This window comes from Budorcas taxicolor, chromosome X (assembly GCF_023091745.1).
Source record: "Budorcas taxicolor isolate Tak-1 chromosome X, Takin1.1, whole genome shotgun sequence".
Lineage (NCBI taxonomy): Eukaryota > Metazoa > Chordata > Mammalia > Artiodactyla > Bovidae > Budorcas > Budorcas taxicolor.
In genome coordinates this window covers 120,765,718-120,777,981 of record NC_068935.1, presented here as the reverse complement: position 1 = coordinate 120,777,981, position 12,264 = coordinate 120,765,718, and positions in this window count along the sequence as shown.

Here is a 12,264-nt window from a genome sequence, read left to right as displayed (position 1 = left end):
ACACTGTTTCCACTGTTTCCCCATCTATTTCCCATGAAGTGATAAGACCAGATGCCATGATCTTTGTTTTCTGAATGTTGAGCTTTAAGCCAGCTTTTTCACTCTCCTCTTTCACTTTCATCAAGAGGCTTTTTAATTCCTCTTCACTTTCTGCCATCAGGGTGGTGTCATCTGCATATCTGAGGTTATTGATATTTCTCCCGGCAATCTTGATTCCAGATTGTGCTTCTTCCAGTCCAGCGTTTCTCATGATGTACTCTGCATATAAGTTAAATAAGCAGGGGGACAATATACAGCCTTGACGTACCCCTTTTCCTATTTGGAACCAGTCTGTTGTTCCATGTCCAGTTCTAACTGTTGCTTCCTGACCTGCATACAGGTTTCTCAAGAGGCAGGTCAGGTGGTCTGGTATTCCCATCTCTTTCAGAATTTTCCACAGTTTTTTGTGATCCACACAGTCAAAGGCTTTGGCATAGTCAATAAAGCAGAAATAGATGTTTTTTTTGGAACTCTCTTGCTATTTTCGATGATCCAGCAGATGTTGGGAATTTGATCTCTGGTTCCTCTGCCTTTTCTAAAACCAGCTTGAACATCTGGAAGTTCACAGTTCACGTATTGCTGAAGCCTGGCTTGGAGAATTTTGAGCATTACTTTACTAGTGTGTGAGATGAGTGCAATTGTGTGGTAGTTTGAACATTCTTTGGCATTGCCTTTTTTTGGGATTGGAATGAAAACTGACCTTTTCCAGTCCTATGGCCACTGCTGAGTTTTCCAAATTTTCTGGCATATTGAGTGCAGCACTTTCACAGCATCATCTTTCAGGATTTGAAATAGCTCCACTGGAATTCCATCACCTCCACTAGCTTTGTTCATAGTGATGCTTTCTAAGGCCCACTTGACTTCACATTCCAGGATGTCTGGCTCTAGGTGAGTGATCACACAATCATGATTATCTTGGTCATGAAGATCTTTTTTGTATAGTTCTTCCATGTATTCTTGCCACCTCTTCTTAATATCTTCTGCTTCTGTTAGGTCCAGACCATTTCTGTCCTTTATCGAGCTCATCTTTGCATGAGATGTTCCCTTGGTATCTCTAATTTTCTTGAAGAGATCCCTAGTCTTTCCCATTCTGTTGTTTTCCTCTATTTCTTTGCATTGATCGCTGAAGAAGGCTTTCTTATCTCTCCTTTCTATTCTTTGGAACTCTGCATTCAAATGGGTATATCTTTCCTTTTCTCCTTTGCTTTTCACTTCTCTTCTTTTCACAGCTATTTGTAAGGCCTCCCCAGACAGCCATTTTGCTTTTTTGCATTTCTTTTCCATGGGGATGGTCTTGCTCCCTGTCTCCTGTACAGTGTTGTGAACCTCCGTCCATAGTTCATCAGGCACTCTATCTATCAGATCTAGTCCCTTAAATCTATTTCTCGCTTCCATTGTATAATCATAAGGGATTTGATTTAGGTCATACCTGAATGGTCTGGTGGTTTTCCCTACTTTCTTCAATTTCAGTCTGAATTTGGCAATAAGGAGTTCATGATCTGAGCCACAGTCAGCTCCTGGTCTTGTTTTTGTTGACTGTATAGAACTTCTCCATCTTTGGCTGCAAAGAATATAATCAAACTGATATCGGTGTTGACCATCTGGTGATGTCCATGTATAGAGTCTTCTCTTGTGTTGTTGGAATGATATGAGTATGATAATTTACTTAGTCATACTCATATCATTGCATATTTCAGTGATTCTAATTTTCACTATTGTAGGCAATTAACACTAGAGTGAACATCTTCATACATGGTATTCTTCCATTTGGTTATCTTTCTGCTATTCTTAACTCAATTGCACTGTAATCAGAAAACATGATTTGTATGATACTGATTCTGGGAAACCTGTTGAGACTGCCTTTATAACCAAGTATATGATCAGTTTTTATAGGTCTTATTTGTATTCTGAAGAAAAATGTACATTCTCTGTAGATAGGTACAACATTCTATACATGCCGTTTTGATCAAGCTTGTTAATTTATTTATATTCTCTATACTGTGCTACTAATTTCTGTTCTGTATGATGTCAGTTACTGAGAAACATGTTATAGCCTATGATGATGGTAGACTTGCTGGTTTTTCCTCATAAGTCTGTGAACTTTATTTGCTTGTGTGCATGCTCAGTTGCTCTGTTGTGTCTGATTCTTCGTGACCCCATGGAGTGTAGCCCGCCAGGCTCCTTTGTCCACAGAATTTTCCCTGACAAGAATACTGAACTGGGTTGCAATTTCCTTCTCCAGGGATCTTCCCGACCCAGGGATCGAACCTGCATCTCCTGTGTCTCCTGCACTGGCAGCTGGATTCTTTACCAGCAAGCCACCTAGGACTCTCCAGAAGATATCATTAGGTATGTAATAACTTCAGATGGAGAAGGCAGTGGTACCCCACTCCAGTCCTCTTGCCTGGAAAATCACCTGGATGGAGGAGCCTGATAAGCTGCAGTCCATGGGGTCGCTAAGAGTCGGACACAGCTGAGCGACTTCACTTTCACTTTTCACTTTCATGCATTGGAGAAGGAAATGGCAACCCACTCCAGTGTTCTTGCCTGGAGAATCCCAGGGAAGGGGGAGCCTGGTGGGCTGCTGCCTATGGGGTTGCACAGAGTCAGACACGACTGAAGCGACTTAGCAGCAGCAGCAGCGGCAGCAACAGCAGCAGCAGCAGCATAACTTCAGAAACTGTGTCACTTCCTGATGAATTGAATCTATTATCATCATGTAGTTACTATCTTTATTCCTAATAATACATTTTTCTTTGAAGACTTGTCCATTATGAACAGAGCTACTCTAGTGTTCTTCTGGTTAGTGCCTGCCTGGCATATCCTTTTGCATCTGTTCTTATTTTCAACAGTTTTATGTGTCAGAGACTGGCTTCACTGATTCCATTTCCTCTTCCTGTGAACACAAGATACATTTCCCAAATCTTTTTACAGTTATTTTGGGACCACCAGAGGAATGTGGGCAGAAATAATGTATATCCCTTCTAGGACTGGTCCCCAAAATGTTATGCATGGTCTTTGATGCTTTCTTTCCCCTGCTCATATGGCTCAGTTCAGTTTGGTTCAGTCACTCAGTCGTGTCCGACTTTTTGCGACCCCATGGACTGCAGCATGCCAGGGCCCCCTGTCCATCGCCAACTCCCGGAGTTTGTTCAAACTCATGTCCATTGAGTCGGTGATGCCATCCAACCATCTCATCCTCTATCTTCCCCTTCTCCTCCTTCCTTCAATCTTTCCCAGCATCAGGGTCTTTTCAAATGAGTCAGTTATTTGCATCACGTGGCCAAAGTATTGGAGTTTCAGCTTCAGCATCAGTCCTTCCAATGAATATTCAGGACTGATCTCCTCCAGTATGCTGGCCTGGAGAGTTCCATGGACTAATCCCAGAGAGTCAGACACAACTGAGCTCATATGGTTCAGAGCAAAAAATAAACTCCAAAATGGTAGAACTAGGATTGAAAAATCTTAGATTCCTATGTCACTGATTGAAGAAGCAACAAAACAGCACCCTGACCTGATGAACTGTGATGTGAGCAAGAAATAAACTTTGTTGCATTAAGCCCCAGGGATCCTAGGAGTGATTTGTTACAGCAGCTAGAGTTAATTATTCCTGGGATTTCTTTGGAAGGAATGATGCTAAAGCTGAAACTCCAGTACTCTGGCCACCTCATGTGAAGAGTTGACTCATTGGAAAAGACTCTGATGCTGGGAGGGATTGGGGGCAGGAGGAGAAGGGGATGACCGAGGATGAGATGGCTGGATGGCATCACTGACTCGATGGACGTGAGTCTGAGTGAACTCCGGGAGATGGTGATAGACAGGGAGGCCTGGTGTGCTGCAATTCATGGGGTCGCAAAGAGTCAGACACGACTGAGCGACTGGACTGAACTGAACTGAGACCATGTCTTTGCGTTTTAGATTTACTCTTGTTGCTTAGTTGTAAAGTCGGGTCTGACTCTTTGGTGACTCTTGGGACTGCAGCCTGCCAGGGTCCTCTGTCCAGGGTATTTCCCAGGCAAGAATCCTGGAGTATCTTACCATTTCCTTCTTCAGGGGATCCTCCCAAGAGTTTGCACTCACGTTTCCTGCGTTGAAAGGCAGATTCTTTACCACTGAAACCCAGGTTTACTCTAAGATAACAGCAAATATATGGATTGTTTAGTTTTGTTTTGTTTTAATCCAATCTAAAGATTTTAACTGGTGGTTTTAAACAAGTTAAACAGTTTAAGGCTTTTAACTGGTGGTTTTAAAGTTATACTTTATTGGTATTTTAATTAATTGTTGATATGTGGAATTATGTTTACCATTTTATTTTGTGCTATCTGTTCTGATTTTTCTGTCTTTTCTCCCTTTTTCTGTTTTCTTTCAGATTGTTCTTTTGATTCCACATTTCCCCCCTCTATTATTTTGGAATTTATAACTTATTTTTATTCTTAGTGATTACTCTTAAAGTTTATCATGTGTACTTGAAACCTGAATCTCCACTCCCTTTACCAAAGTATCCAAAGGTCTGAGAATGCTAATCACCATCCCCTTGTCTTAAAAGTTCTTGTTCTCCAATATTGTAGCACCACCTTGTTTTTAACCTCCAAATTAGACATCATTGTTGTTTTATAAATCTGACTTTTTTCTGAGATCATTTTTCTTTGTCCTGATGAATACTCTTGAAAGTTCCTTTAATGCACATCTTTTATTGATAACTCAGTTTTTTGTTTTCTGAAAATGTCCTCATTTCACCCTTATTCTTAAATATTATTAAATGCTTAATTTCTGTAGTTATCAAAGGCTACAGTGACAGTGGTTTTCTCTCAGCAGTCTGAAGTTGTTGTTCCCCTGTTGCTGCCAGCCTAGTAGTTGTGACTTTTAGATGCTCTCTCTTTTCTCTCTTGAAACCTGAAAGATTTTCTCTTTGTATTTTGTGCTCTTCGATTATACTGAAGAAGATTGTCCCACATTCTCTTTTCTCTCCCCATTTTATTTTACCTCATTGTCCTTTGAGAGGCTGGCTTTATGCGAAGGTCTCAGTCCCAACCTGTCTGAGCCCAGGATCTTGTCTCCCACATACATGAGGTCATTAAAACGTGAGACTTTAGGTTCCTGAGAGTGACAGATGTGCTCAGGGCCATCAGTCACTTACCATGCTAGTTTGTAGCTCCCTCTTTATTTTTCACTCCTGAGGATTTTCCTCACAAGTTCAACTATCCTCTTAAAAGATTTTTTATTTTATTTTATCTAGGGTTTCTGTGGTTTTTGCAGTGAGATGGTTTTTCAGAATATTTAGTGTATCATTTTCTCATAAGTAAAAGTCCACATATTGTCATTTAATTCTGTTGAATTATCTCCTAAGAATAAAATGCCGAGAATTGCACTACCTACTGCATCAGAAGTTTTAAACATTTTTATAGCTATTCATATGCATTGTCAGATTGCTTTCCAGCCATTCTCTTTTTGAGTACTATATTTATCCTTGTTTATCCACTTCATGGAGGCTGAGTGGTATCATAGATTATGAGTTTAAATCAGCCAAATCTGGTTCTCACTCCGTACCCCATCTCTCTCTATCCTGCCAGTATTCACATATATAGAGGTTAGAGAAACTCTTTCCCTAAAAAGCTTTGTTGTGGTTTGAGATGTAAAAGAATTAAGAAAGAAGGCACCCTTTGAGGAGAGAATTAAGATACACATAGAAGGACTTCTGACTAAAAATGCTGGCTTGAATATCTATCTCAGTCTCTTCTCCCCCCACAAACCCCACGAAAATAACAGTAAAAAGATTTTTTAAGGCATAAACTTTCAGGGATAAAGACAAAGCAGTGAAAAAATTTTGTTAGTTATGAAACATGAGTTTTTGACATAGTTGACATAACATATCTAAGAAAACTGTATCTTAAACAGACTAAGGAAAGCTAAGAAGCAAGCTAGTTTACACCATGCAACCCCTAAAAGACTTGGGAAATGGCAACAGCTAACAGGTTGTTTTTGGAAGTGGGGGTGAAGTGAAGGAGGAAGAATTGGGTGAAAATCTGTTTAAGACACAATGAAAACATCAAATCCCTTTCCCACCGTTATGGGTTGAATTGTGTCCCATCTTCTTCCCCAGAATATATATGTTGAAGTCCCAGTACCTCAGAATGTGACCTTATTTGGAAACAGAGTTGTTGCAGATGTAATTACTTAAGATGAGGTCATCCTAGAATAGGGTGGGCCCCTAAAGCAATAGGACTGGCGTCTGTATAAGAAGACAGCCATGTGAAGACAGAATCCAATAAAGGAATTGAAATGGTTGTCTCTATGAATCAGAAAATGGAAAAAAGAGGAGTGGTCTAGTGGATTTTACAAAATCATTGTAGAACTCTTTGACTTCTAAAACTCTGTGCAAGTATACATTTGATTTTAAAAACTAAAGTTTTTTTAAAAAATACAAGAAAGCAAGAGAATTGTTTGGATGCAGACCGGAGTGTGTCAGAGCAGCTCATATTTAGCTTGCTGAAGCTGGTTGTTAAATTTCCAGGAAGTTCATAAACCAGTTGTTAAATATAGCCATTATTAAAAGTTAAATGTATAGGCTTACAATTAAGTAAACTATTATATTAAAAGCACAGTTAGTTACTCAAAACTCATCACTTCCTCCTTATTTTACTGTGATCTGTGACCTTGCTGTTATTTATATCTATTTTATCTGTCTAATGGAAATACTATACAATGTTGCGCTACTGGACATATCTTCTCAACTCTATGTTATGAAATCAGGTTGGAAACTAACTTGAAAATATATCTTTCTTGTTTATTTCTTAAACTTTTTTGTTGTTAAATATAACACATCAATAGAAAGCTACATGACTGATACACAGTTTAATGAATTATTGGAAACCAAGACACTTTTGTAACCATAATCCATGTCAGAAAAAGAACCATGGCTAACAACTTCAGAGGCTCTCTAACTGCTCCCCTTCTCCTGAGAGTAACCATACTTTTGACTATTATGGTAACCGTTTCATTACTTTATAGTTTCACTGCCTAAGCATGCATCCATAAACACTGTGGTTTAGTTTTGCTTATTATTTTTATATGGCTATTACCTCTTTTTAATCTGTAGGTTCCCCATTCACCTTTTTTTGTCCTTCTTAAAATTTGTGGTCAAAACTGGATCATTTATCTCTCGCATATCCCATGATCTGGATTTTGCTGATTGAATTCCCATGGCATAGCTTAACATGTTCTTCCACCCTGTGTATTCCCTGTAAATTGGTAGGTAGATCTAGACTCATTCTTTATTATCAACAACAATGACAATAACGAAAATACTAATTCAGCAGATAAATATATTGAACATTTATTATATGCCTGAATCAGTTCAGTTCAGTTGCTCAGTCGTGTCCAACTCTTTGCTACCCCATGGACTGCAGCACGCCAGGCCTCCCTGTCCATCACCAACTCCCAGAGTTTATTCAAACCCATGTCCAATGAGTCAGTGATGCCATCCAACCATCTCATCCTCTGTCACCCCCTTCTCCTCTCGCCTTCAATCATTCCCAACATCAGGGTCTTTCCAAATGAGTCAGTTTTTCCCATCAGGTGGCCAAAGTATTGAAGTTTCAGCTTCAACATCAGTCCTTCCAATGAACACTCAGGACTGATCTCCTTTAGGATGGACTGGTTGGATCTTCTTGCAGTCCAAGGGACTCTCAAGAGTCTTCTCCAATACCACAGTTCAAAAACATCAATTCTTTGGCACTCAGCTTTCTTTATAGTCCAACTCTCACATCCATACATGACTACTGGAAAAACCATAGCTTTGACTAGATGGACCTCTTGGCAAAATATCTCTGCTTTTTAGTATGCTGTCTAGGTTGGTCATAACTTTCCTTCCAAGGAGTAAGCGTCTTTTAATTTCATGGCTGCAGTCACCATCTGCAGTGCTTTTGGAGCCCAAGAAAATAAAGTCTGTCACTGTTTCCATTGTTTACCCATCTATTTGCCATGAAGTGATGGGACCGGATGCCATGATCTTAGTTTTCTGAATGTTGAGTTTTAAGCTAACTTTTTCATTCTCCTCTTTCACTTTCAACAAGAGGCTCTTTAGTTCCTCTTCACTTTCTGCCATAAGGGTAGTGTCATCTGCATATCTGAGGTTATTGATTCCTCCCAGCAATCTTCATTCCAGCTTGTGCTTCATCCAGCCCAGCGTTTCTCATATAAGTTAAGCGGGGTGACAGTATAGAGCCTTGACATACTCCTTTCCCAATTTGGGACCAATCTCTTGTTCCATGTCCAGTTCTAACTGTTGCTTCCTGACCTGCATACAAATTTCTCAAGAGGCAGGTCAGGTGGTCTGGTATTCCCATCTCTTTCAGAATTTTCCACAGTTTCTGGTGATCCACACAGTCAAAGACTTTGGCATAGTCAATAAAGCAGAAATAGATGTTTTTCTGGAATTCTGTTGCTTTTTCAATGATCCAACGGATGTTGGCAATTTGATCTCTGGTTCCTCTGCCTTTTCTAAAACCAGCTTGAACATCTGGAAGTTCACAGTTCACGTATTGCTGAAGCCTGGCTTGGAGAATTTTGACCATTACTTTGCTAGCGTGTGATATGAGTGCAATTGTGCAGTAGTTTGAGCATTCTTTGGCATTGCCTTTCTTTGGGATTGGAATGAAAACTGACCTTTTCCAGTCCTGTGACCACTGCTGAGTTTTCCAAATTTGCTGACATGTTGCATGCAGCACTTTCACAGCATCATCTTTCAGGATTTGAAATAGCTCCACTGGAATGCTATCACCTCCACTAGCTTTGTTCATACTGATGCTTTCTAAGGCCCACTTGACTTCACATTCCAGAATGTCTGGCTCTAGGTGAGTGATCACATGATCATGATTATTTGAGTCGTGAAGATCTTTTTTATACAGTTCTTCTGTGTATTCTTGCCACCTCTTTTTAATATCTTCTGCTTCTGTTAGGTCCATACCATTTCTATCCTTTATTGTGCCCATTTTGCATGAAATGTTCTCTTGGTATCTCTAATTTTCTTGAAGAGATCTCTAGATTTTCCCATTCTATTGTTTTCCTCTGTTTCTTTGCACTGTTCACTGAAGAAGGCTTTCTTATCTCTCCTTGCTATTCTTTGGAACTCTGCATTCAGATGCTAATATCTTTCCTTTTCTCCTTTGCTTTTCACTTCTCTTCTTTTTGCAGCTACTTGTAAGGCCTCCTCAGACAGCCATTTTGCTTTTTTGCATTTCTTTTTCTTGGGGATGATCTTGATCCCTGTCTCCTGTACAGTGTCACAAACCTCCATCTATAGTTCATCAGGCAATCTGTCTATCAGATCTAGTCCCTTAAATCTACATGTCACTTCTACTGTATAATCGTAAGGGATTTGATTTAGGTCATACCTGAATGGTCTAGTGGTTTTCCCAACTTTCTTCAATTTCAATTTGAATTTGGCAATAAGGAGTTCATGATCTGAGCCACAGTCAGCTCCTGAATAGGATGCTATAAAAATATGAAGTAATTTTTAAGGACTTACACTATTTTCAGGTAACTGATGGAATCTTCTTGAGGGACAAATTGTTATACTTCCCTCTATAGCATTAGCTTGGTCACCAACTCAGGAGGCATCTGCAAAAGTGTTAGGTCTTCTATGGAAATATATATTAACCAACAGAGGGACTCTTTATATTAGCATAGAAGTAGTGCAGCAATGCCTTCCTAAAGAAATTATTAACTGCATAACCACTCATGCAGAAACCTCTGTTTGCTTTTCAAAGCTAATACATTAACAAACACCACTGACAGTGATTGCAAATTTTATAGGAACAGTTTATAGGAATACAACAGTAAAGGATTTTTTAGAAAGAAAAGGAGGGAAATTGATTACATGATTCTAAATGTTCAGAACCTGGGAATTCCCTGGCAGTTCAGTGGTTAGAACTCAGTGCTTTCATTGCTGAGCCTGGGGTTTGATCCCTGGTTGAGGAACTAAGATCCTGCCAACCAGGTGGTATGGCAAAAAAAAAAAAATCTTAAGTTTAAAAAAGGACACAGAATAGTAAGATTTTAGTACTTGATGCTCTCTGTAGCTTTTTCCCATGATGAAGCCATAATCAGTTCAGTTCAGTTCAGTCACTCAGTCGTGTCCGACTCTTTGCGACCCTATGAATCACAGCATGCCAGACCTCCCTGTCCATCACCAACTCCCGGAGTTCACTCAGACTCACATCCATAGAGTCAGTGATGCCATCCAGCCATCTCATCCTTTGTCGTCCCCTTCTCCTCCTGCCCCCAATCCCTCCCAGCATCAGAGTCTTTTCCAATGAGTCAACTCTTCGCCTGAAGTGGCCAAAGTATTGGAGTTTCAGCTTTAGCATCATTCTTTCCAAAGAAATCCCAGGGCTGATCTCCTTCAGAACGGACTGGTTGGATCTCCTTGCAGTCCAAGGGACTCTCAAGAGTCTTCTCCAACACCACAGTTCAAATGCATCAATTCTTTGGCGCTCACCCTTCTTCACAGTCCAACTCTCATATCCATACATGACTACTGGAAAAACCATAGCCTTGACTAGACGGACCTTAGTCGGCAAAGTAATGTCTCTGCTTTTGAATATGCTGTCTAGGTTGGTCATAACTTTTACAGTCTCCTTGAAAGTGTTAGACTCTCAGTCATGTCCGACTCTTTGCGATCCCATGGTCTGTAGCCTGCCAGGCTCCTCTGTCCATGTAATTCTCCAGGCAAGAATACTAGAATGGGTAGCTGCTCCCTTCTCCAGGAGCTCTCCCTGACCCAGGGATCGAACCCATGTCTCCTGAATTGCATGTGGATTCTTTACAATCTGAACCACCAATACTAATTATTTCTAGAATAATACTGACAACTCAAAGAACTGTTGATTTGCTTTAAATCAAACATCAAGGTTTCCTGTTCATAAGTAGTACTAGGCTAAATTATTTAAAGTGTGATTTAATTTAGAATAGTTTTGTGGCTTATTTTCATAGTGTATAGTGATTGCTTTACATATATATATTTTGTTTATAAAATTAATGAGGTTTTACTAACAAGAATTTACTTCACCTCCACTATTCAGTCTTTGTTTGGTAGTAAGGTAAGATGCTCAGATTTGTGGACCAGAAAGATAAGAAAGAATGAAGATTACCCAAATACCAAAAAGTCTCAACCCCTCTCTATAAATTTACAGTATTATATTCAGCTATGATTCATAGGAATGACATTAAGTTTAAAATATTCATATGTATCATTTTTTAAAGTTCTCCAAGAGTAAGTCATTTCCATCTGTATTTTTGGAAAAGTGAATATTCATTTCTCCCTGCTAATATTAAATTTTGACAATCTTTGGCATTAAAATTAACCTGTCAAATTATATTCTCCAACATTTGCAGAGATATGAGAAACTTCTAAAAGTGAAAATATCAGTGATGGTTAGGGACAAGACCAGAAAAATAAATATCAAAAATTATACCATTCTGTCATGGAGTATTAAGAAAAAATCAAACACAGCCTGAGCATATATTGGATCAATAATTACTACAACTTTCTATAAATTAAAAAAAAATCCTCTGGTGTTAAAAGATATTGAATCAGCATTTCCAGAAATCTATGACTAATGCCATTATACTGTCTGTCCCAGGGAGTTTTATTATGATATCATCTTGAAAAACTTTAAATATTAATCCATAGGTTATTCTCAGCATACAATCCATTGCTTTTTCCTCATTCAGAGTACTTTCTTGTGTGGTGCATGTAAATTGATGTGATTCCTTTAACATCTACATAGGTTCAGATGATGATATTCAAGTTTGTTTTAAAGTGAATAAAAATGCTCTGTGCAAAGACTATGCATTGCCAGTCCCTTATTGCCTTCACAGATTATTTCTGAAGGCATAGCATCAAAGGGATATTATTTTTGACAAAAATTTTACAGGTCACTCCCAGAAATATGTTTCTGTAGTTTGAGTAATTTTGGAATAAATTAACTTACGATATTCCTTTTCTTTCTTTTGGCCACATCGAGGGGCATGTAAGATCTTAGTTCCCCAACCAGGGATGGAACCCACACCTCCTGCATTGGAAGCATGGAGTCTTAACCACTGGACCACCAGGGAAGTCCCATGATATTCATATTTTCCTAATAAAATCACACAAATCTTTCTCTGTAAGGTAATTTCACTGTCTCCAAAATGTGATCCCCCTTCCCAGCTATGGCAAATGCT